Source organism: Herpailurus yagouaroundi, unplaced genomic scaffold (genome assembly GCF_014898765.1).
Source record: "Herpailurus yagouaroundi ecotype Mexico unplaced genomic scaffold, PumYag 213, whole genome shotgun sequence".
Taxonomy (NCBI): domain Eukaryota; kingdom Metazoa; phylum Chordata; class Mammalia; order Carnivora; family Felidae; genus Herpailurus; species Herpailurus yagouaroundi.
The window spans coordinates 14,420,253-14,443,647 of NW_024412444.1; the positions used below are offsets into that span (position 1 = coordinate 14,420,253).

The following is a 23,395-nucleotide window of genomic DNA, read 5'->3' on the forward strand; positions in this document are numbered from 1 at the left end:
CATGCTGGGACCTGAAAGCAAGTCTGAACACAAAGGGGGCAGGAACCGCTGTTCTCCCAGAGCCCCAGCTGTACATGGGGTGATGAAGTGGGCCCCAAAGGACTGGAGGGAGGGTTCCTGGAGGTGTCAGGCACACACAGGAGGGTTGGTGATCTATTTTTTGATCGATGATACTTTAGTTAATCTATTATCAGTAATACTGTGTTTGGCCGTGGTTGCACTTGATGGAGGTGGAAACAGGGTGAGTGAGGCTATGCAGGGAGTAGGGCAGGGACAGGGCCCAGGCCACACTGGGAGTGTGACAAAATCTCCACGTGGTTTGGCTTAACACTTTTCATTCTTTGAAGGGTGTTTTGGCTCTGAGTTCCTTTTGTTCTCCTATCAAACCTACAAAAGAGGTGGCTCTGTTCCCATTTTATGGATGAGGAAACTGAGGCCCAGAGGTGCTAAATAAACCATGAGTGGTGACGGCATTGGGGCTGCAACCCAAGGATCTTGACCACCAGCTCCCTTTACTTTTTATTTTATTTTCTTTAAAAAAATTTTTTTAAGCTTTTATTCCGTTTTGAGAGACAGAGGGACAGAGTGCCAGCAGGGGAGGGGCAGAGAGAGAGGGGGACACAGAATCTGAAGCAGGTTCCAGGCTCCGAGCTGTCAGCACAGAGCTGGACGCGGGGCTCAAACTCACGAAGGGTGGGATCATGACCTGAGCTGACTGAGCCACGCCCCCCCTTCACTTTTTAAAGCCATTATCTTAAGGACGACACCCTGCAGACATAGTAACTGTGTGACATTGCTGTAGAAGTTTCTCAGCTCTGACTTTCTTCTCTTTCACAGACAATCCACAACAGTGTGTATGCTGGCACTGGTGGCCCTGAATCCTGCCATATCTGGGTGTAAGGTGGGTTTTTTTTTTTTTAATGTTTATTTTTGAGAGAGGGAGAGAACATGCGTGCAAGTGAGCAGGGGGAGGGGCGGAGAGACAGGGAGACACAGGATCCAAATGGGTTCTGGCTGTCATCGCAGAGCCCGCCCACCCAAGGCTTGAACTCACAGTGAGATCATGACTTGTGCTGAAGTCCCAGGTGCCCGAGGTGGGTGTTTTTTAACTGAGACTTGAAAACTGTGCACAGAGCACAGAATGTGTACGCATTTGCAGTGGAATGGTTGGGGACCCTCCAGCCTAGACCTGGCCCCCTGCCTGGGGGCGGTTCTCCAGCCTACCCTCCTTTCTTTCCCTCACTCCTTTGGTGGGGATATTTGAGATTTAAAACCGACAACAACAACAACACCCTTTTCTTTATGGAAAATTTGCGGCAAAATTAGCCAGGAGCCTTTGCTGAGCCCCACGTGTCCATCACAAAGCAGCTGTGATCCTATTTTGTCCACCCCCTCATGACACCTGGGTTGTTTTAAAGCAAATCCCAAATCCTATTTCTTCTATTTCTTAGTATGTATTTCTGAGAGAGTCATTTTAAACAACATAACCACAGGGCCATTGTCACATCTGACAAGCAGTGACGCCCTTCTTAACCTCCTCAAAAATCCAGCCAGTGTTCACATTTCCAGGGTCTAAGGAAGATCCACACGTTATTCCATAGATTTCCTTCCATCACTTTCTGTCTTATTTTTCACTTGAATCTCTTGTCAAAGAAATCTATGGAGCTTCCCTTAACCTGAGTTCTGTTGATGGGCCCTCTGGGTGTCCTATCCTATGCTCCTGTGACTTTCCTCCAAATTGGTGGATCTGAGCAGATTCGGGTTTGAATTTTTTGGCAAGGGTATTCTGTGGGTGCGGTATCTCTCCTGATTGGTTGAGGGCCCCCCCAAATCTGGGGTGATGATCAGAAGCCGGTGGCTTGGCCTTCACCTGAGGCAGAACAAAGGAGATAGAAGTTTATTGAATACACCACAAGGGAGCAGCAGGGCAGGACAGCAGAGGAGAGACTGTCTGCCAGGAGGCGGTGGGTGGGGGCTCTTTTTAAAGGGGGAAGAGAGGAGGTATGGCGACATAGGGAATTCTCCCTTTTGGTAACTTCCTGGTTGTAAATAGCCCATTGGTTAATTAGGGCCTATAGATATCTCGAGGTGGGTCACCTTATGAGTCTGTCAGTATTCAGCCAGGGGGTTACTGTGGCCCTTTCCACATTCCACGCCTCAATTGCCTCAGAGCGGCCTCTACGGTAAGCAGTGTTGTGTTCTTCCCTTCAGACCCCTCTCTGGACCCAAAGGAGTTGTTCGTCGTCTTGTTTCCTTTGTGTGGAGTTACTTTGGTGAGGCCCAAGCTGACCTTCAGCCACCGTGTGGGGAGCAGATTGTAAGGTGGTGTGGAGTGGGGGTCCTGGTAGCACAGACGCCGCTAGGATCCATTAGGAGGGTCCCAGGGGGAGGTGATGGAGCCTGATCCAGGCAGGTGTCTGTGGGGTGGACAGATTCAGCAATACTGGCCCCAGCTCTTGTAAAAGAAGTCACTGTCCCTCTGTGCCTGTTTCCACGTCTGTCTCCTCTCCTGAAATGAACGTATTTTTATTTATTAAAAAAAAATCGTTTTTGAGTTTATTTATTTTTGAGAGAGAGAAAGAGAGAGCACGAGTTGGGGAGGGGCAGAGAGAGAAAAGGAGACACAGAATCCGAAGCAGGCTCTAGGCTCTGAGCTGCCAGTACAGAGCCGGGTGTTGGGCTCGCACCCACGAACTGTGAGATTATGACCTGAGCCAAAGTTGGATGTTCAACTGACTGAGCCACCCAGGCGCCCCATGAAGTGAATTATATATTTTTTTCTAAATTTATTTTTGAGAGAGAGAGAGAGACAGAGAGACAGAGAGTGAGCAGGGGAGGAGCAGAGAGAGAGGGAGACACAGAATCCGAAGCACAGAGCTGTCAGCACAGAGCCCGATGCAGGGCTTGAACTCATGAACTGTGAGATCATGACCTGAGCAGAATTCAGACGCCCAACCGACTGAGCCACCCAGGTGCCCGTGAATATATTTTTGTATACTAGTCACACAGCAAGTGTTTACTAAGGAACAACAGGAAACCCTGGGCCTAGGTCATGTAGCAGGTCCTGGCAGAGCTGGGGACAAAAGCCTGGCCTTTGGTGTGGCCTCAGGCACAGAGGCTCCCATCGGGGGGCTTTCCTGGCAGCTTGAGGCACATCCCAACCAGCCTCTGCCCTGCCCTATGTCCTGCCACAGCTGCTGTACCAGGGGGTTCCCGGGGCAGGTGGGTTCTGTCCAGGCAGCCTGGGGTCCTGTCTAAAGCAGCAAATGATGAGCCATTTGAAGAAGTGAGAAGAGGATTTCTGATTTGTTGATTGTGCACCAATATGTGGCAGATGAGATTTCTAGGAAGAAGAACTTGACTTTTGGAGGAAGTGTCTTCTTGTTATAATTTTTACAAAATTAAGCTACAGCATACATAGAGTAAAGTGTACCAGTGGTGAATTTTGACCTGTATATCCCCCGGGGGAGCACCACCACGTCAGGACACAGAACATTCCGTGAGCCCCTCTGTCCACTCTTGCACAGATGCATGAGTTCAGTGGCCGTGTTTCATACTGCCCAGGCTCAGGGTGTTGTAGGCTGCAGGTAGGCCCATCCTCCTTAGGTGTCCTGCCAGGCAGCATTCCAGAATGCCAGCCCCAGGCCAGTGTTGCAGGAGGTGAGGCTGCAGAGCCCTTGTCTCAGGGGATGGGCCTTGGACAGCTCATCTCACTCTTAGTTTGTTGAGATCCCAGTAAGTGTGGTACAAGAAGTCCCACGTGGATGTGGCCAGTGGCCCAGGAAGGTTTCCCAGAGGAATTAATGGCTGAGTGGGGCCTGAGGGAAGGCAAAGAGTGGCCCAGGTGAAAGGATGTGGGGCCACATATTTGGAAAGAGGCGTAGCACATGCAGAGGCCCTGGGTGTGAGGAAGGGAGGGTGGTCATGCACCTGGAACCCAGACAGCAAGGCTCATGGTGGGGTGGAAGGTGATAGAGTGGGCAGGGGGCAGATTAGGCAGGGCTGTTGGGACAAGAGGAGCCAGGAGGCCCGGAGGAAGCTAATTCCACCATCTTGGGGAGCATGGATGGCCTGGGTTAGAGGTGGTAGTGAGGGTCCCGTGGGAGGAGACAGCGCCCCAGGGTTATTTACTAGACCTTCACCTCTCAGCCAGGTCTCATCTCTGACCAAGATTCCTACCCTAGGCCATGACCCTGCACTTACCTCAGCCTGCCACAGGGCTGGGCAGTTAGATGGTTGTGCCATTGGGAAGGCTTTGCCAAGCTGCAGAAAAGCTGATCCTTCACCACTTCTTGGCCTCCAGAGCCCTGGTATGGACACATGGTGCCTTGCACCCTTTCCATGTGCTGACCATGACTTTTTGGCTCCTGTGATGTGGTTTTGTTGCTCAGGCCTGTGGTGGGATGGGTCCTGGCCTCCAGCTTGAAACAGACCAGGGGCTCCATCCCTCAGGCTTCTGTCCATTTCTGTAACATGAGATTGATGATGATGATGATGATGATGGAGAAGGAGAAGACCCCCTCCCCATGCTCCATCCCCATGCATGTCTCTGGGGGATTCAATGTGCATGGTGACCCATGTGAAGCACCCCTATTATTACTAGTATAATTATAACTCTGGTTCCATGGCTTAATGGAGCTTCATGGTCAGACAAAGGCAGATTCAGAGCACTATTCATTTTACCCACACAAAGCCCAGCCTAGAAGGTTGAGAACCTCATTGGATAGTGATACTTAATAGGGTGAGGTGGCCCCTACATTTGTTGCCCCTCATTGAATGTCATCTCTGTGCCTGACCCATCCGCTGTGTCCATCGCTGGCATTGGGGGTGGGGGCCTGAACTGACCAAAGCCTTGCTTCCCAGACAGAAGTGCCACAGGGACCAGGTGCCCAGCTCCAAGCTGCCCGGCTGGATGGAAGGGGTGGTTTGGTGCAACTGCCCCAGGAAGACGAGTGTGGCATGAGGGTCTTCTCCCCTGGACTGGGAGCCAAGAAGGGTGGAAGTCTGCTTGCCCCTTCCTCTGCTGCTCAGAGCCACAGGAGTGGCCAGACAGGGCCCTAGACAGAGCCGAGGTCGGTCCCACGAAACAGAGCAGGTCAGGGGTAGAGGCATCCAGACTCAGAAGGAAGCCTTGGATGCTACCCCACCCATGATAGGACTCCCCGCCCACCCCCCAAACACACACACACCCTCAAATGAACACACGCTATCCTGGCTTTCTCTGGCTCCTTACCTCCACCCCCACTCCAGCCCTCACTTCCCACACCGTCCATGCCAGGGAGCTCCTGTTGGTCTGTCCACCCACCCAGTCTGGAAGCCTGAGAGGACACTGCACTAGGGGTTAGGGGGTCCCCGGCCTCAAGGAGTTCCCTTTGGGTAGTGGGCCCTCCCTCTTCAACCCCACTCCCTCCACCCCCTTACTCCCTTGCACACGGTCAGCATGTTGTAGGGCCAGTCACCTTCCAACACTGTGAGCCAGGAGCCTGATTGACTCCTCTGCTTCCCCCAGCCCAAGGCCTGCCTCCTGAGGGGAGGGGGGAGCCAGCCCCTGTTGGATGCATCTCAGGAGCAGGGAAATGTTGCTCTGAGGTAGGAGCCTGCCTGGGGCAACGGGCACTAGGCCTGCCTGGAGAGAAGAGGAAAGCCCAGCCCCACCCCTGGCCATGGTATGGGGTGGAGAGCTGAACCACATGCATCCTGAGAAGGGGAAGTGAGAGGGGCAAGTGCCCTGAGCTCTCCTGTCTCCATTATTCAGCAGATCCTGGGTTGCGGTGGGGGAGGGAGGCAGAGGCGCTGGAGGGACTTTCCCAACTTCAGCAGAGGTGGGGACCAGACAGATAAGCCCCAGTCTAGTCTACCCTGCCCAGAGGCTGCAGAGATGTGTGCCTAGTTGAAGGCCAGGCCCAGAACTTTGAGAGCAATTAAAGGTCCCTCCATGGTGGAGCATGTGGAGGGGGGTGTTGGAGCCAGAGCTGTGGTAGGAGGTGGGGTTTGGAGTGACTGGGGTCAAGGAGAGTAAGTGACCGGGCATCACCCCAAGAATAAGGGACCTGTCTTCATTTCTCCACAATAAGCTTGGTGCCTCCTGGTAAAGCTGCCACGTTGCTTCCTAATCCCGTCGACTTTGATTATTAATTATTTCAGATGTTCAGTGGAGCTACACCAACATACTGTGTCTGTCACCGAGATTAAAGATCAAAACATGGCAGGTGCAAGTGGAAACACCTGGGTACACCCTACTCAGAGACAGTATCCTGGATTTCTTTATACTTTCCTCAGTCCTAGGTTTGAGTCACTCAACCTCCAGAATTGTATTGCATGTGATAGGGGAGAGTTTTTTGCAGTTTTTTTTTGTTATGGCAAAATATACATAACATAAAAATCACCACTTCAACCATTTTTAAGTGTATAATTCAGTGGCATTAAGTACGTTCACAATGTTGTACAACTATCACTGCTATCCATTTCCAAAACATTCCTCACCCCACACAGAAGTTCTGTACCCGCTAAAGAGTACAGGCATGCCTTGATTTATTGCACTTTGCTTTAAGGTACTGTGTAGATCTGGGTTTTTCACAAATGCAAGTTTGTGACAACCCTGCATCAAGTAAGTCTGTTGGCACCATTTTTTCAACAGAATTTGTCCACCTCATGTCTCTGTCACATTTTGGTAATTCTTGCAGTATTTCAATAACTTTATTATCATGCTATGGTGATGTGTGATCAGTGATCTTTGATGTTGGTGTTGTAATTGTTCTGGAGTGCCACGAACCATCCCTGCAGAAGATTGGTGAACTTGATTTGTAAATCTTATGTGTCCTGTCTGCTCCACCGATCTGCCCTTCCCTGTCTCTCTCCTTCTCCTTGCTGCTTCCTATTCCCTGAGACGAAACAATATTGAACCAAGGCCAATTAACAGGCCTACAATGGCCTCCAAGTATTCAAATGAAAGGAAGAGTCTCATCTCTCAATTGAAATCAGAAGCTAGAAATAATTAAGCTTAGTGAAGGAGGCATGTTGAAAGCTGAGACAGGCCCAAAGGTAGGCCTCTTGAGTTAAACAGTTAGCCAAGCTGTAAATGCAAAGAAAGTCCTTGAAGGAAATTAAAAGTGCTACTTTAGGGGCACCTGGGTGACTCGGTTCGTTGAGCATCTGACTCTTGATTTTGACTCAGGTCATGATCCCAGAGTCGTGGCATTGAGCCCTTCTTTGGGCTCCACACTCACAGCACAGAGACTGCTTGGGATTCTCTCTCTTTCCCTCTCTTCCTCCCTCTGCCCCTCTCCCCTTCTCATGTGTGCCCTCTCTCTCTAAAATAAAATTAAAAGACTTTTTTTTTTTTTTAAAGTGGTACTTCAGTGAACACACCAAAGATAAGAAAGCAGAACAGCCTTATTGCTGATATGGAGAAAGTTTGAGTGGTCTGGATAGAAGACCGAACCATGGGGCGCCTGGGTGGCTCAGTCGGTTAAGTGTCCGACTTCGGCTCAGGTCATGATCTCGCGGTTTGTGAGTTTGAGCCCCGCATTGAGCTCTGTGCTGACAGCTCAGAGCCCGGAGCCTGCTTTGAATTCTGTGTCTCCCTTGTCTCTGCCCTCCCCCACTTGTGCTCTGTCTCTCTCTCTTTTTCTCTCTCAAAAATAAATGTAAAAAAAAAAATTTTTTTTTTTTTTTTAAAAAGATGGAACCAGCCACAACATTCCCTTAAGCTGAAGCCTAATCCGAGTAAGGCTGTAACTGTCTTCAATTCTGTGAAGGCTGAGAGAGGTGAGGAAGCTGCAGAACAGTTGGAAGCTAGCAGAGATTTGGTCACGAGGTTTAAGGAAGGAAGCCGTCTCCCTAACATAAAAATACAAGGTGAAGCAGCAAGTGCTGATGTAGAAGCTGCAGCAAATTCTTTGGAAGGTCTAGCTAAGCTAATTGATGAAGGTGGCTATGCTAACCAGATTTTCAGTGTAGATATAATAGTCTTACACTGAAAGAACACGCCGTCTGGGACTTTCATAGCTGGAGAGGAGAAGTCAATGCCTGGCTTCTAAGCTTCAAAGGACAAGTTGCCTCTTTTTAGGGTGAATGTAGCTGGTGACTTTAAGGTGAAGCTAATGTTCATTTACCATTCCAAAAGTACTAGGGCCCTGAAGAATTACGCTAAATCTGGGCCATCTGAGCGGCTCCCGTTGTTAAGCGTCCAACTCTTAGTTTTGGCTCAGGTCATGAGCTCACAATTTTGTGTGTTCAAGCCCCACATTGGGCTCTGCACTGGCAGGCAGCCTACAGCCTACTTGGGATTCTCTCTCTCCTCTCTCTGTGCCCCTCCCCTACTCGCACTGTCTCTCTCAAAGTAAATAAAAAAGAAAAAAAAAGAATTATGCTAAACCTATTCTGTCTGTACTCTATAAATGAACAACAAAGCCTGGATGACAGCACATCAGTTTATAACATGGTTTACTAAATATTTTAAGCCCACTATTGAGACCTATTGCTCAGGAAAAAAGATTCAAAATATTACTGCTCATTGACAAAGCACCTGGTCACCCGAGAGTTCTAATGGAGATGTACAACAAGATCAGTGTTATTTTCCTGTCTGCTAACATAACATCCATTCTTCAATCCATGGGTCAAGGAGTAATTTCAAATGTCAAGTTTTATTATTTAAGAAACACATTTCATAAGGCTATAGCTGCTATAGACAGTGATTCCTCTGATGGATCTGGGCAAAGTCAATTGAAAACCTTCTGGAAAGGATTCACTATCTAGATGCCATTAAGAACATTCATGACTTAATGGAAGGGTCAAAATATCAACATGAACAGGAATTTGGAAGAAGTTGATTCCAGCCCTCATGAAGGTCTTTGAGAGGTTTAAGACTTCAGTGGAGGAAGTTACTGCAGATGTAGTGGAAGCAGCAAGAGAACTAGAATCAGAAGTGGAGCCTGAAGATAGGACCGGATTGCTGCTATCCCATGAAAACACTTGAACGGATGAGGGATTGCTTCTCAGGGATAAACCAAGAGCGTAGTTTCTTGGGTTAGAATCATTCCAGGTGAAGATGCTGTGAAGATTTTTGAAATGAAAACACATTATAATATCACATGAATTTAGGTGATAAAAGTAGCAGCAAGATTTGAGAAGATTGACTCCAATTTTGAAAGAAGTTCTATGCATCGCATCCTACAGAGAAATCATTTGTGAAAGCAAGAATCACTCAATGCAGCAAACTTCACCGTTGTCTTAAAGAAATTGCGACAACAGCCCCAGCCATCTGCAGCCACTGCCCTGATCAGTCAGCTGCTGTCAACACAGCAGGATCCTCCATCAGCAAAAAGATTGACTTGCTGAAAGCTCAGATGATGGTTAGCATTTTTTATTCTATTTTTTTTTTTAATATTTATTTGAGAGAGCACAAGCAGGAGACGGGCAGAGAGAGAGGGAGAGAAGAATCCCAAACAGTCTTCATGCTGTCAGCACAGAGCCTGATATGGGGCTCAATCCCACGAACCGAACTGTGAAATCATGACCTGAGCTGAAATCAAGGGTTGGACACATCATCGACTGAGCCGCCCACACGCCCCATGGTTAGCATTTTTCAGTAGTAAGATATTCTTAAGGTATATACATTTTTTTTTGGCATAACACTATTGCATACTTAATAGACTGCACTATAGTGTAAACATAACTTTTATATGCACTGGGAACCTAAAAACTTCATTTGACTCACTTTATTGTGATACTTGCTTTATGATCTGGATGATCTTCCAATGATCTGGAACCACACCTGCAGTGTCCTGGAGGTGTGCCTGTAACTCCCCGTTTCCTCTCTCCCTAGCCCCTGGTCACCTCTAATCTACTTTCTGTCTCTATGAATTGATCTCATATAAGTGGAACCATACAACAGTTGTCCTTTTGTGGCAGAATTACTTCACATAGTTTTTAAGATTCATCCTTGTTGTAGCATGTATTAGAATGTTCCTTTTTATGGCTGAATAATATTCCATTGTATGTATATACCGCATCTTGCTCATTCAGTCATCTATCGATAGACATTTATGTTGTTTTTACCTTTTTGCTATTTTGAATAATTCTGCTAAAAGCATTGGGGTACAAATATCTGAGACCTTGCTTTCAGTTGTTTTGGGTATATACCTAGGAGTGGAATTGCCAGATCATAAGGTAATTCTATGTTTAACTTTTTGAGGAACCACCAAACTATCTTTTTGTGTGTTTTTTTGTTTTGTTTTGTTTTGTTTTTGCAGTAACCGTGCCATTTTACATTCCAGCTGATGGTGCACGAGGGCTCCAATTTCTCCACATCCTTGTCAACGCTTGTTGCTTTCCTTTTTTAAAAAAATTTTGTTTTAGACATCCTAATGTGTGTGAGGTGGTATCCTGTTGTGGCTTTAAGTTGTTTTAGTGATGTTGAGCATCTTTTCATATGGTTATTGGCCATTTGTATATTTTTGGAGAAATTTCTGTTTCAGTCGTTTGCTCAATCTTTTTTTATTGGGTTGTTGTTTTTTCCTGTAATTGAATAGTAGGAGTTTTTAAAAAAATATATTCTAGATGTTAATCCCTTTTCAGATATATCATTGGCAAATATTTTCTCCCATTCTGTGGGTTATCATTCTAGTCTCTTGATGGAGTCCTTTGGTGCACAGTTTTTAATGTTGATGAAGTCCAATTTATCTATTGTGTTGTTGTTGCCTGTGCTTTTGGTGTTTATACAAGAAATCATTACCAAATCCAGTGTCATGAAGATGTTCCCCTATGTTTTAATCTAAGGGTTTTGTAATTTTAGTTCTTATATTTAGGTTTTTTATCTATTTTAATTTTAATACGTGGCATAAGGTAAGGGTCCAACTTAATGCAAGACCAAGCTTTCTGCATGGAGTAGTCTTGGCACACTGTCAAAAATCAGTTAACCACATTTTTTTTTAATCTATGAAGGAAGATATTATTATTTGGATATTAAATAGCACATATTACATTTCTGAAGATAAATGACAAAACTACATATATTACTTTCAATAATCTCTAGGCTCATATTTTATGTAGAATTGTAATATTTTAAAATAGTAATTTTCTATTATTTCCTTTTATTGTTTCTTATTATGACACAACCAGAATGACATAAATCAATGAAAAAAATAGAAAATGATTAAACTATAGACAGATTTTAAAAATTCTAAGTTAGCTCTAAAAACCATGTTACTTATTTAAGTGATATGTTTGAATATTAAACAGTCAAAAATTGTCTGATTTATTTTAAATTTGGTATCTAATTTCATTTGAGTAAAATAGTGCGAGAGAAACTGAATTAGCTGTAATTATCTAATTTATTTTATTAACTAGGTATGAATGTGGAAAATTTATTTATTTTTAAAATTTTATTATTTATTTTTTAAAATTTACATCCAAATTAGTTAGCATATAGTGCAACAGTGATTTCAGGAGTAGATTCCTTAGTGCCCCTTACCCATTTAGCCCATCCCTCCTCCCACAACCCCTCCAGCAACCCTCCGTTTGTTCTCCATATTTATGAGTCTCTTCTGTTTTGTCCCCCTCCCTGTTTTTATATTATTTTTGTTTCCCTTCCCTTATGTTCATCTGTTTTGTCTCTTAAAGTCCTCATATGAGTGGGGCGCCTGGGTGGCGCAGTCGGTTAAGCGTCCGACTTCAGCCAGGTCACGATCTCGCGGTCCGTGAGTTCGAGCCCCGCGTCAGGCTCTGGGCTGATGGCTCGGAGCCTGGAGCCTGTTTCCGATTCTGTGTCTCCCTCTCTCTCTGCCCCTCCCCCGTTCATGCTCTGTCTCTCTCTGTCCCAAAAATAAATAAACGTTGGAAAAAAAAAATTAAAAAAAAAAAAGTCCTCATATGAGTGAAATCATATGATTTTTGTCTTTCTCTGACTAACTTCACTTAGCATAATGCTGTCCAGTTCCATCCACGTAGTTGCAAATGGCAAGATTTCATTTTTTTTGATTGCCGAGTAATACTCCATTGTATATATATACACCACATTTTCTGTATTGATTCATCCATCAATGGACACTTGGGCTCTTTCCATACTTTGGCTGTTGTTGATAGTGCTGCTACAAACATGGGGGTGCATGTGTCCCTTCGAAACAGCACACCTGTATCCTGTGGATAAACGCCTAGTAGTGCAATTACTGGGTCGTAGGGTAGTTCTATTTTTAGTTTTTTGAGGAACCTCCATACTATTTTCCAGAGTGGCTGCACCAGCTTGCATTCCCAACCATTTTTTTTTTTTAATGTTTGTTTACTTTTGAGAGAGAGACAGTGTGAGTGGACGAGGGACAGAGAGAGGGAGACACAGAATCTGAAGCAGGCTCTAGGCTCTGAGCTGTCATCACAGAACCCAACACGGGGCTCACACTCACGAATCATGAGATCATGACCTGAGCCAAAGTCAGACGCTTAACAGACCCAGACACCCCCAGTTAACCACTTATGCAAGGGTTTATTTCTAGGCTCTCTATTCTGTTGGTGTACATGTCTATTCTTATGCCACCACCACACTATTTTGCTTACTGTAGCTTTGTAGTAAGTATTGAAATCAGGAAGTGTGATTCCTCCAACTTTCTTCTTTTCTAAGACTATTTTGGATATTTGGGGTCTCTTGAGATGCCATATGAATTTTAGGTTAAGTTTCTCTGTTTTTGCAAAAAAAAAACAAAACACTGTTGGGCTTTTGATAGAGATTACATTGAATCTATATATTACATTGTATCTATTACATTGCTTTGAGTAGTATTATCGCTAACAATATTAAGTCCATGAACGTGGGGTTTTTTCCTTTTCTTTATGTCTTCTTTAATTTTGTTCAGCCATGTTTTGTAGTGTGTTTAAACTCTGTGGATAAATTTATTTCTAAGTGTTTTATTCTTTTTGATGCTATTATAAATGGAATGGTTTCTATCATGAAAATGTTTAATTTTCTAAAATGTTTTTTTCTGCATCAGTTGAGATGATTATATAGTTTTTATTCCTTCATTCTGTTAGTGTGGTGTATTATATTGATTGATTTTTGTATGTTGAACCATCCTTGAATTCCTGGAACAAATTCCACTTGGTGCATAATCTTCTTTAATATAATGAATTGAGTTTGCTTATATTTTGTTGATAATTTTTGCATTGATATTCATAAGATATATTGGTCGGTAGTTTTCTTGTTAGTGTCTGTCTGACTTTGGTTTCTAGGTAATGCCAGCCTCATACAAGGAATTAGGAAATTTTCTCTCCCTTCATTTTTTGGAATAATTTGAGAAGTATTGATATTAACTTTTTTAAACATTTGGTAGAATTCATGAGTGAAGCCATCTTGTCCAGGGCTTTTCTTTGTTTGGAGGGTTTTGATTACTGATTCTATCTCCTTACTATAAGTTACAGGTTTATTCATATTTTCTATTTCTTCATAATTCAGTTTTGATGGATGGTCTATTTCTGGGAATTTTTTGGGAATTTCATCTAGGATATCTAATTTGTTGATATACAGTTATTCATAGTGCTTATAATCCTTTTTATTTCTGTAAAATCAGTAGTGATGTCCCCACTTTCATTTCTGATTTTACTAATTTGAGTCTTCTCTCTTTTTTCTTAGCCATTCTACTCAAAAGTTTGTCTTTTTTTTTTTTTTTTTTTTGAAGAATAACTTTTGGCTTGATTTTCTCTATTTTTCTGTTCTTTATTTCATTAATCTCTGTTCTAATCTATTATTTCCTTTCTTCTGCTAGCTTTGGGCTTAGTTTGCTCTTCTTTTGTAGTATCTTAAGATTTAAAGTTAGGTTATTTTTTTTTTTTTGAGATGTTTCTTCTTTTTAAATGTATGCATTTACAACTAAAAATTTCCCAGTTAGCACTGCTTTTGCTCCATCTCCTAAGTTTTGTTATGTTGTTTTCATTTTCATTTGTCTCTAATTTTCCTTGTGATTTCTTCTTTGACAAGTTGGCTGTTTAAGAGTGTGTTGTTTAATTTCCACATTTTTGTGAATTTTCTAGTTTTCCTTTTGATATTGATCCCTACTTTCATTATGATTAGAAAAGATACTTTGTATGATTTAAATATTTTAAAATTTATTAAGATTTATAGGCTAACATATGTCTGTCCTGGAAGAATGTTCCATGTGCACTTGAGAAAAATGTATATTCTGCTGTTGGATGGAGTATTCTGTATATGTCTACTGGGTCCAGTTGGTTTGTAGTGTTAAATCATCTATTTCCTATTGATCTATAATGGTTATTCTATCCATTATTGAAATTTGAGTATAGAAGTCTCCACTAATTACTGTTGAATTATATGATAATCCCTTCAAATCTGTTAATGCTTGCTTCATATATTTTGGGGCTCTGATGTTAGGTACATACATGGATTACATGTTTTGAAACTATTTATATAAAGGTCTTATTTAGGTCATACCATCCATAAGTTTGCTTTTATATTTGAATATATTTCTTTTTTTTTTATTTAAAAAAAAAATTTTTTTTTCAACGTTTTTATTTATTTTTGGGACAGAGAGAGACAGAGCATGAACGGGGGAGGGGCAGAGAAAGAGGGAGACACAGAATCGGAAACAGGCTCCAGGCTCCGAGCCATCAGCCCAGAGCCCGACGCGGGGCTCGAACTCACGGACCGCGAGATCGTGACCTGGCTGAAGTCGGACGCTTAACCGACTGCGCCACCCAGGCGCCCCTGAATATATTTCTAAGATTCATTTGTGTTGATGTGAAGTTCTGTGTTCCTTCATTTTCACTATTGTGAAGAGTTTCTTTGTACGACTTTACTACAACTTTCTATGTTCTTTGTATTTCCATATACATTTTGAAGTCAGCATGTCAATTTCTATAAAAAAACATCCTGCTGAGATCTGATTGCCATTGCATTATATCTATAAATCAATTTAGAGAGTATTGACATCATAACAGTGTTATGTCTTCCTGTTCATGGTATCTGTTTCTATTTATTTAGGTTTTCTTTAATTTCTGTCAGCGGGTTTTTGTAGTTTTCATTGTATAAGTCTTGCACATATTTTGTTAAATGTACTCCTAAGCATTTCACATTTCCTGATGCTCTTGTAAATGATACTGTTTTGTTTTGTGGTTGCCCCACAGAAGATGGGATCAGCCCTACCACCACCCAAAATTTGTTTGAATGTTGAGACTGATGACACCACACATATACCAAGAGCTACAACAGGGCTTGTTTTTCACAGAATGGGGTTTTCTGGGGAGAGCAGTGCAGGCACACGAGTTGTTCTGGGGTAGCTTGAGTGAAGGGAAGGGTGAGTGGCTCCGGTTTTTATTATGGTTGGGGAACAGGAGCAAGGTGAAGATACCTGTGTATAGGTTGGATTTTTATGATTTGAACTCCCCTGTCCCCCTGCCCCAACTGACAGTGAGGGCAGAAATGCCAGGGCTATCTTATTGACTTGCCCAGATACACGGCAAGAAGGAGGGAATGGAGCTTAAACCTGCCAGCAGTCAAACATCAAAAATAAATTCATTTTTTTTTACTTACGTTTACATTTAAATTTCCAATTGTTTATAGTATATAAAAATACAATTGACTTTTGTATGTTGACCTTGTATCCTATATCCTTGTTAAATTCGCTTATTAATTCTCAGTACCCTTCATAAATTCCTTGGGAATTTCTATGTAGATGCTCATGTTATCTGCAAATAAAACATTTATAATTCTTTCTCTCTAATCTGTGTGCCTTCCACTTTTTTTTTTTATTTTTTTTCCAACGTTTATTTATTTTTTTTGGGACAGAGAGAGACAGAGCATGAACGGGGGAGGGGCAGAGAGAGAGGGAGACACAGAATCGGAAACAGGCTCCAGGCTCTGAGCCATCAGCCCAGAGCCCGACGCGGGGCTCGAACTCACGGACCGCGAGATCGTGACCTGGCTGAAGTCGGACGCTTAACCGACTGCGCCACCCAGGCGCCCCTTGCCTTCCACTTTTAAAAAACACTTTAAAAAAACTGTTTTTAAATATTTTATTTTTTTGAGAGACAGAGACAGAGTGTAGGCAGGGGAGGGTCAGAGAGAGAAGGGGACACAGAATCCAAAGCAGGCTCCGGGCTCTGAGATGTCAGCACAGAGCCTGATGCGGGCCTGAAACCACGACGGTGAGATCATGACCTGAGCCAAAGTCAAACGCTTAACCCTGACTGAGCCACCCAGGTACCCCTGTCTTCCACTTTTATATTAATGAATTAATTAGCCTTAAAATTCTGGTTAGAACCTTTGCACGGTATTGAATAAATGTGGTGAGGGTGAATATCCTTGCCTTGTTCCTGACCTCAGGGGGAAAGTTTTTCACCTTTCACTATTGAATATATAGTTAGGTGTAGGTATTTCATAGATGCTCTTTACTGGGAAGTTCTCTTTAATTCCTTGGGTACACAGATTTTATGGATGGAATGTGGAATATTACTAAATGCTTTCTGCATTAAGACAATCATATGGTTTTTCTTTTTTAGTTTCTTAATATGATGAAACATGTTGATTTTTCTGCTGTTGAACCAACTTTGCATTCCTGGGATAAACTGTAATTGGTTATAATGTATGTTGCTGGATTTGATTTGCTAAAAATTTGTTAAAGATTTTTGCATCTTTGTTCATGAAGGATATTGGTGTGTAGTCTTCTTGTGATGTCTTCAGTAACAGGATTCTGGTGGCTTTGTAAAATGAATCGGAGAGTGTTCTCTACTCTTCTGTTTTCTGTAGAATCAGTATTATTATATCTTTGATGTTTGTTAGATTTTACCAATGAAGTCTACAGTTTTCTTTGTGGGAAAAATTTAAATAATGAATTCGATCTCTTTAATAGGTATGTAGAGCTATTTAGGTTATATAGTTCTTGAGTGAGCTTGGATAATCTTTCAAGAAATTTATCCATACTGTCTTAATGATCACATTTGTTGGCATAAAAGTTTCAGAATACTGTTTTTTATTGTCTGTAGAATATGTAGCAATACCCCCTCTGTCATTTGCTGGTGTTGGTAATTTGTGTTACCTCTCTTTTTTTGGGTAGAGGTTTATTAATTTTATTGTTTTAAAGAACCAAATTTTGGTTTTATTTTTTCTACTTTTAAATTTGTTTTCTAAATAAATGAACTTTAAAAAATTTTTAAAAATGGGGCACCCGGGTGGGTCAATCAGTTAAGCATCTGACTCTTCGTTTCAGCTCAGGTCATGATCTCACAGTCCCTGAGTTTGAGCCCTGCATTAGGCTCTGTGCTGACAGCGTGGAGCCTGCTTTGGATTCTCTCTCTCCCATCCTCTGCTTGCTCTTTCTCTGTCTCTTGTCTCTCTCTCTTTCTCTCTAAATAAGTAAACTTGAAACTTTTTTAAAATTTGTTTTCAATTTTATTTATTTCTACTATTAATGTTTATTATTTATGATGACTCTGGGATTGTTTTTTCTGATTTTTTTCTTTTTTTAGAGGTAAAAAAATATAGACCATCAATTTCAGATCTGGCTTTTCTAATATAAGCATTATAATGCCATATATTTCCTCAAAGCACTGCTTTACCTGAATTCCACACATTTTGGTCTCTTGTGTTTTCATTTTCATTCAGTTCAAACATGTGCTAATTTCTCTTGTGATCTCTTTTTTGACTCATGGGTTTTATAGAAGAGTGTTGCTTAATTTTTTATGGTGATATACATATAGATATCTATTTCTCTATATATAATTTCTAAATCATTTTGTGGACAGACAACATACTTTGTGTCATTTCAGTCCTTTTGCATTTGTTGAGATTCTTATTATAACCCAGAACAAGGTCTCTCTTAGTGAGGTATATTTGCAAAGAACATGTATTCTGCTGTTGTTTGGGTGTTTAATAATAAGTGTTAATTAGGTCAATGTAGTTCATAATGTTGTTCAAGTTTTCTATATTCTGATTTTTTGCCTAGTTGTTTTATCTGTTACTGAGAGGGGGAATGTTGAAGTCTCCAGGTGTAACTGTGTATTTATTTATTCATTTCTCCTTTCAGTTCTGTCATTTTTGCTTCATGATTTTGAAGCTCTATTAGGCACATACACATTTAGAATTGTTTTGTCTTTGATAAATTAGCCCTTTTATCATTATCATCTTGAAATGTCTTCCTAACCTTGGTAATATTCTTTGTACTGAAGTCTACATTGTCTAAAATTAATATATTCAGTCTAATTGTTTTTTTGTAGACTGTTTTTATATACAGTTTATGTGGTGCATCTATTTTTCCATTTTTTTTATTACCTGTGTCCTTGTATTTAAAGTGGTGTGTTTTTTTTTTCTGTAGGCAGCACATACTTGAGTCTTTTTAAAAATTCCACCTGACAGTTTCTGCATTTTTATTAGAGTGTTTGTACTATTTACAGTTAATGTAATTATTGATATGGTTTGATTTAAATCTAACATTTTACTATTTGCTCTTGATTTGTCCTATCTCTTTTAAGTTTCTTTTACCTCTTGATTATTTTATATTATTTTATCTCCACTATTGATTTATTAGCTCCAATTCTTATTTACTTTTTAGTGATTATGATAGGGTTTACGATACATACCTTTCACTTATCACAGTATACCTTCAAATAATATTGTACCACTTCATGTAGGGTATAAAAACCTTACAAAAGTATACTTCTATTTCCCCCATCCCATACTTTGTGCTTTTATTGTTATATATATTTTAATGCTACATATATTATAAACCCTATTATATATTGTACTACCTTTGCTTTTGACAGTCAATTATATTCTGAAAAGATAAAAAAATAAGGGGAGTTTGGTTTTTTTGTCTCATTTTTTCTTTGTTCATTTGTTTCTTAAATTACACATATTAATGAAATTATATGGTATCTATCTTTCTGTGACTTATTTCACTTAGCATTATACCGTCTAGATCCCTCCATGTTGTTGCCAATGGCAATATTTCATTATTTTTTATAGCTGAGTAATATTCCATTGTGTAATACACCGTATTTTCTTTATTCATTCATCTATCCAAGGACACATACGTTGCTTTCATATCTTGACTATTGTGAATAATGCTCAATAAACAGAGATGCATATATCTTTTTAAATTAGTGTTTTTGTTTTCTCTGGGTAAATACCCAGAAGTGGAATTACTGGATCATATAGTATTTCTGTTTTTAATAATTTGAGGAAACTACATTTTCCATAGTGGCTGCACCAATATACATTCCTACCAATAATACAGGAGAGTTCCCTTTTCTCCACATCCTTGCCAACACTTGTTTTTTCTTGTCCTCTTGATACTAGCCATTCTGGCTGGTGTGAGGCGATTTCTCATTGTGGGTTTGATTTATATTTCTGTAATGATTTGTAATGCTGAACATCTTTTCATGTGTCTGTTGACCATCTGTATGTCTTCTTTGGAAAAATAGGTCTATTCAGGTCCTCTGCCCATTTTTAAATTAGATTATTTGTTTTTCTGGTGTTGAGTTGTGCACGTTCTTTATCTTTTTTGGATATTTACCCGTTATCAGATAAATCATTTTGCAGATATTTTCTCCCATCCATTCGTTCTTCTCTCAAACATCTTGTGTTTTCATTTTGTTGATGGTTTCCTTTGCTGTGCAAAAGTTTTTTAACTTGATGTAATCCCAGTTTTTTCTTTTTTCTTTTCTCTTTTGTTTGCTTTGCTTGGAGAGACCAATCCAGAAAAATAATGCCAAAGCAGATGTCAGAATTTACTATCTATGTTTACTTCTCTGATTCTTATGGTTTTAGATATTACATTTAGGTCCTTAATCCATTTTGAGTTTATTTTTGTGTATGGTGTAAGAAAGTGGCCCAATTTCATTCTTCTGCACATAGCTGTCCCATTTGCCCAACAAAAAGAGACTTTTTCCTATTGTGTATTCTTGCCTCCTTTGTGATAGATTATTTGACCATGTAAGTACAGGTTTATTTCTGGGCTCTCTGTTCTGTTCCATTGATCTATGTGTCTGTTTTTGTGCCAGTATCATACTGCTTTGATTACTATGGCTTTGTAGTGTAGTTTGAAATCTGGGAGCATTATATCTCCAGCCTTGTTCTTCTTTCTGAAGAATGTTTTGGCTATTCAGGGTCTTTTGTGGTTCCATACAAATCTGAGGACTACTTGTTCTAGTTCTGTGAAAAATCAATTGTTACTTTGATAGGGATTGCATTGAATCTGTAGATTGCTTGGTGAAGTATGGACATTTTTTTTTAACTTTTTTTTTTTTAACGTTTATTTATTTTTGAGACAGAGAGAGACAGAGCATGAACAGGGGAGGGGCAGAGAGAGAGGGAGACACAGAATCGGAAACAGGCTCCAGGCTCTGACCATCAGCCCAGAGCCCGACGCAGGGCTCGAACCCACGGACCGTGAGATCGTGACCTGAGCTGAAGTCGGATGCTTAACCGACTGAGCCACCCAGGCGCCCCAAGTATGGACATTTTAATGATATTAATTCTTCAGACCTATCTTTCCATTTATTTGTGTCATCTCCAATTTCATTCATTGATATCTTATAGTTCAGAATACAGGTCTTTGATCTCCTTGGTTAAATTTATTCTTAGGTATTTTATTCTTTTTGATACAATTGTAAATGGGATTATTTTCTTTATTTCTCTTTCTGCCAGTTGATTATTAGTGTATAGAAACTCAACAGAGTTCTGTATATTAATTTTGTATCCTGCAACTTTACTGAATTCATTTATTAGTTCCAGTAGTTTTTTTTTTTTAATCTTTAGGTGTTTTTGTTTTTGTTTTTTAATCTATAGTATCATGCCATCTGCCAAGAGTGACAGTTTTACTTTTTCTTTACTAATTTGGATGCCTTTTATTTCTTTTTCTTGTCTGATTGCTGTGGCTAGGGCTTCTGGTACTATGTTGAATGAACGTGGTGAGAGTGGACATCCCTGTCTTATTCCTGATGTTAGAGGGAAAGCTTTTAGCTTTTCACCATTGACTATGAAATTAGCTGTGGGTGTGTCATATATGGCCATTATTATTTTGAGACATGTTTCTTCTCTGCCCGTTTTGTTGATAGTTTTTATCATGAATAGATGTTGAATTTTGTGATTTTTTTTCTGTATTTATTGAGAGGATTGCATGATTTTTATTCTTCATTTTGTTAATATGGTGTATCAGGTTGATTGATTTGCAAATATTGAATCACCCTTGCATCCCTGAAATAAATCCCACTTGATTGTGGTGAATGATCGTTTTAATATATTGTTTTATAATTGGGTTTGCTAATATTTTGTTGAGAAATTTTGCATCATTGTTTATCAGGGATATTGGTCTATAATTTTCTTGTAGTATCTTTGTGTGGTTTTGGTATTAGGGTAATGCTGGCCTCATAGAATGAATTTGGAAGCATTCCTGTCTCTTCTATTTTTTGGAATAGTTTGAGAAGGATAGGTATTAATGCTAATTCAAATGTTTGATACAGTTCACCTGTGAAGCTATCTGGTCCTGGACTTTTGTTTGTTGAGATCTTTGTCATTACTGATTCAATTTCATTACTACTAGTAGGTCTGTTCCAATTTTTTTTTTATTAAAAATTTTTTTAACATTTATTAATGAGAGACAGAGAGAGACAGAGCATGAGCATGGGAGGGGCCAAGAAACTGGGAGACACAGAATCTGAAGCAAGCTCCAGGCTCTGAGCTGTCAGCACAGAGCCAACACGGGGCTTGAACTCAGAAACTGAGAGATCACAACCTGAGCCGAAGTAGGATGCTTAACCAACTGAGCCATCCAGGTGCCCCTGGTCTGTTCCAATTTTTTTATTTATTCCTGATTCAGTCTTGGAAAATTGTATGTTTCTAGAAATTTATCCACTTCTAGGTTTTTCAGTTTGTTGATGTATAATTTTTCATAGTTGTTTCATAATCCTTTGTATTTCTGTGGTGTTGGTTGTAATTTCTCTTTTTCGTGAGTTTTCTTTTTTTTCATTGATGAATCTGGCTAGAGGTTTATCAGTTTTGCTTATCTTTTCAAAGAACCAGCTCTTAGTTTCATTGATCTTTTCTATAGTGTTTTTTTAGTCTATGTATTTCTGCTCTGATATTAATTCCTTCCTTCTGCTGACTTTGGGCTTTCTTCTTTTTCTAGTTAGATTGAGATTTTTGTTTGTTTGTTTCTTGAGGTAGGACTGTATCATTATAAATTTCTCTCTTAGAACTACTTTTGCTAAGTCCCAAAGATTTTGAACCATTGTGTTTCTATTTTCATTCGTCTCTAGGTATTTTTTTATTTTTATTTTTTTAACGTTTATTTATTTTTGAGACAGAGAGAGACAAAGCATGAACGGGGGAGGGTCAGAGAGAGGGAGACACAGAATCTGAAACAGGCTCCAGGCTCTGAGCTGTCAGCACGGAGCCCGACGCGGGGCTCGAACTCATGGACCGCGAGATCATGACCTGAGCCGAAGTCGGCCGCCCAACCGACTGAGCCACCCAGGTGCCCCTGTCTCTAGGTATTTTTAAATTTCCTCCTTTATTTCTTCATTGACCTATTGGTTGTTTAGTAGCATGTTGTTTAGTTTCTGTGTGTTTGCATTTTTTTCTAGTAATTGATTTCTAGTTTCATACCATCGTGGTTGGAAAAGATGCTTGATACGATTTCATGCTTTTAAAATTTATTGAAACTTGTATTTTGGCCTAACATGAGAGCTATTTTGGAGAACATTACATGTGCACTTTTAAAGAATGTATATTCTGTTGTTTTGGGATGGGATGTTCTGTATATATCTGTTAAGTCTATCTGGTCTTAATTTCCATTCTAAACTACTGTTTCCTTATTGATTTTTTTGCATGGATGATCTATCTAGTCTTGAAGTGGGATTTTAAACTCCTCTACTATTATTGTATTACTATCAATTTCTCCCTGTAAGTCTGCTCATATTTGTTTCATATGTTTAGGTCCTCCTATGTTGGGTGCGCAGATATTTACAATTGTTATATTCTCTTGTATTGATCACTTTATCATTATGTATCTCTTGTTACAGTCTTTATTTTAATGTTTATTTATTTTAGAAAGAGAGAGGGTGTGAGGGGGCAAGGGGCAAAGAGAGAGAGGGAGACAGAATCCCAAGCAGGCTCTGTACTTTTGGCACAGAGCCCGATGCAGGGCTTGAACCCACAGACTGTGAGATCATGACCTGAGTTTTTTTTTTTTTTGCTTCCAATATCTTTTTCCACTTCTTCACTTTGAATCTGCTTGTGTCTATGTGTCTTTAGGTCTGAAGCGAGTCTTTCATAGACAGCATATAGATGGGTCTTATTTTTGTATTCATTCAGTCATCCTGTGTCTTTTGATTGAAGGATTTATCCATTTACATTTAAAGTAATTATTGATAGGTATATACTTATTACCATTTTGTA

General features: G+C 40.5%; 1 protein-coding gene across 4 annotated transcripts in view; it reads left to right on the forward strand.

The window, feature by feature from the left end:
- The window catches only part of CHDH (choline dehydrogenase), a 40,674-nt gene that overhangs the window by 3,900 nt on the left and 13,379 nt on the right, over window positions 1–23,395 (forward strand). For 3 of the 4 annotated variants that reach the window (XM_040454790.1, XM_040454791.1, XM_040454792.1), the window contains exon 2: window positions 838–901. The gene's annotated coding sequence lies outside the window, so the exon portion shown is untranslated. Of the gene's footprint in view, window positions 1–837; window positions 902–13,267; window positions 13,287–23,395 lie in introns of those variants that run through there. The other variant, XM_040454793.1, reaches the window with a different exon arrangement.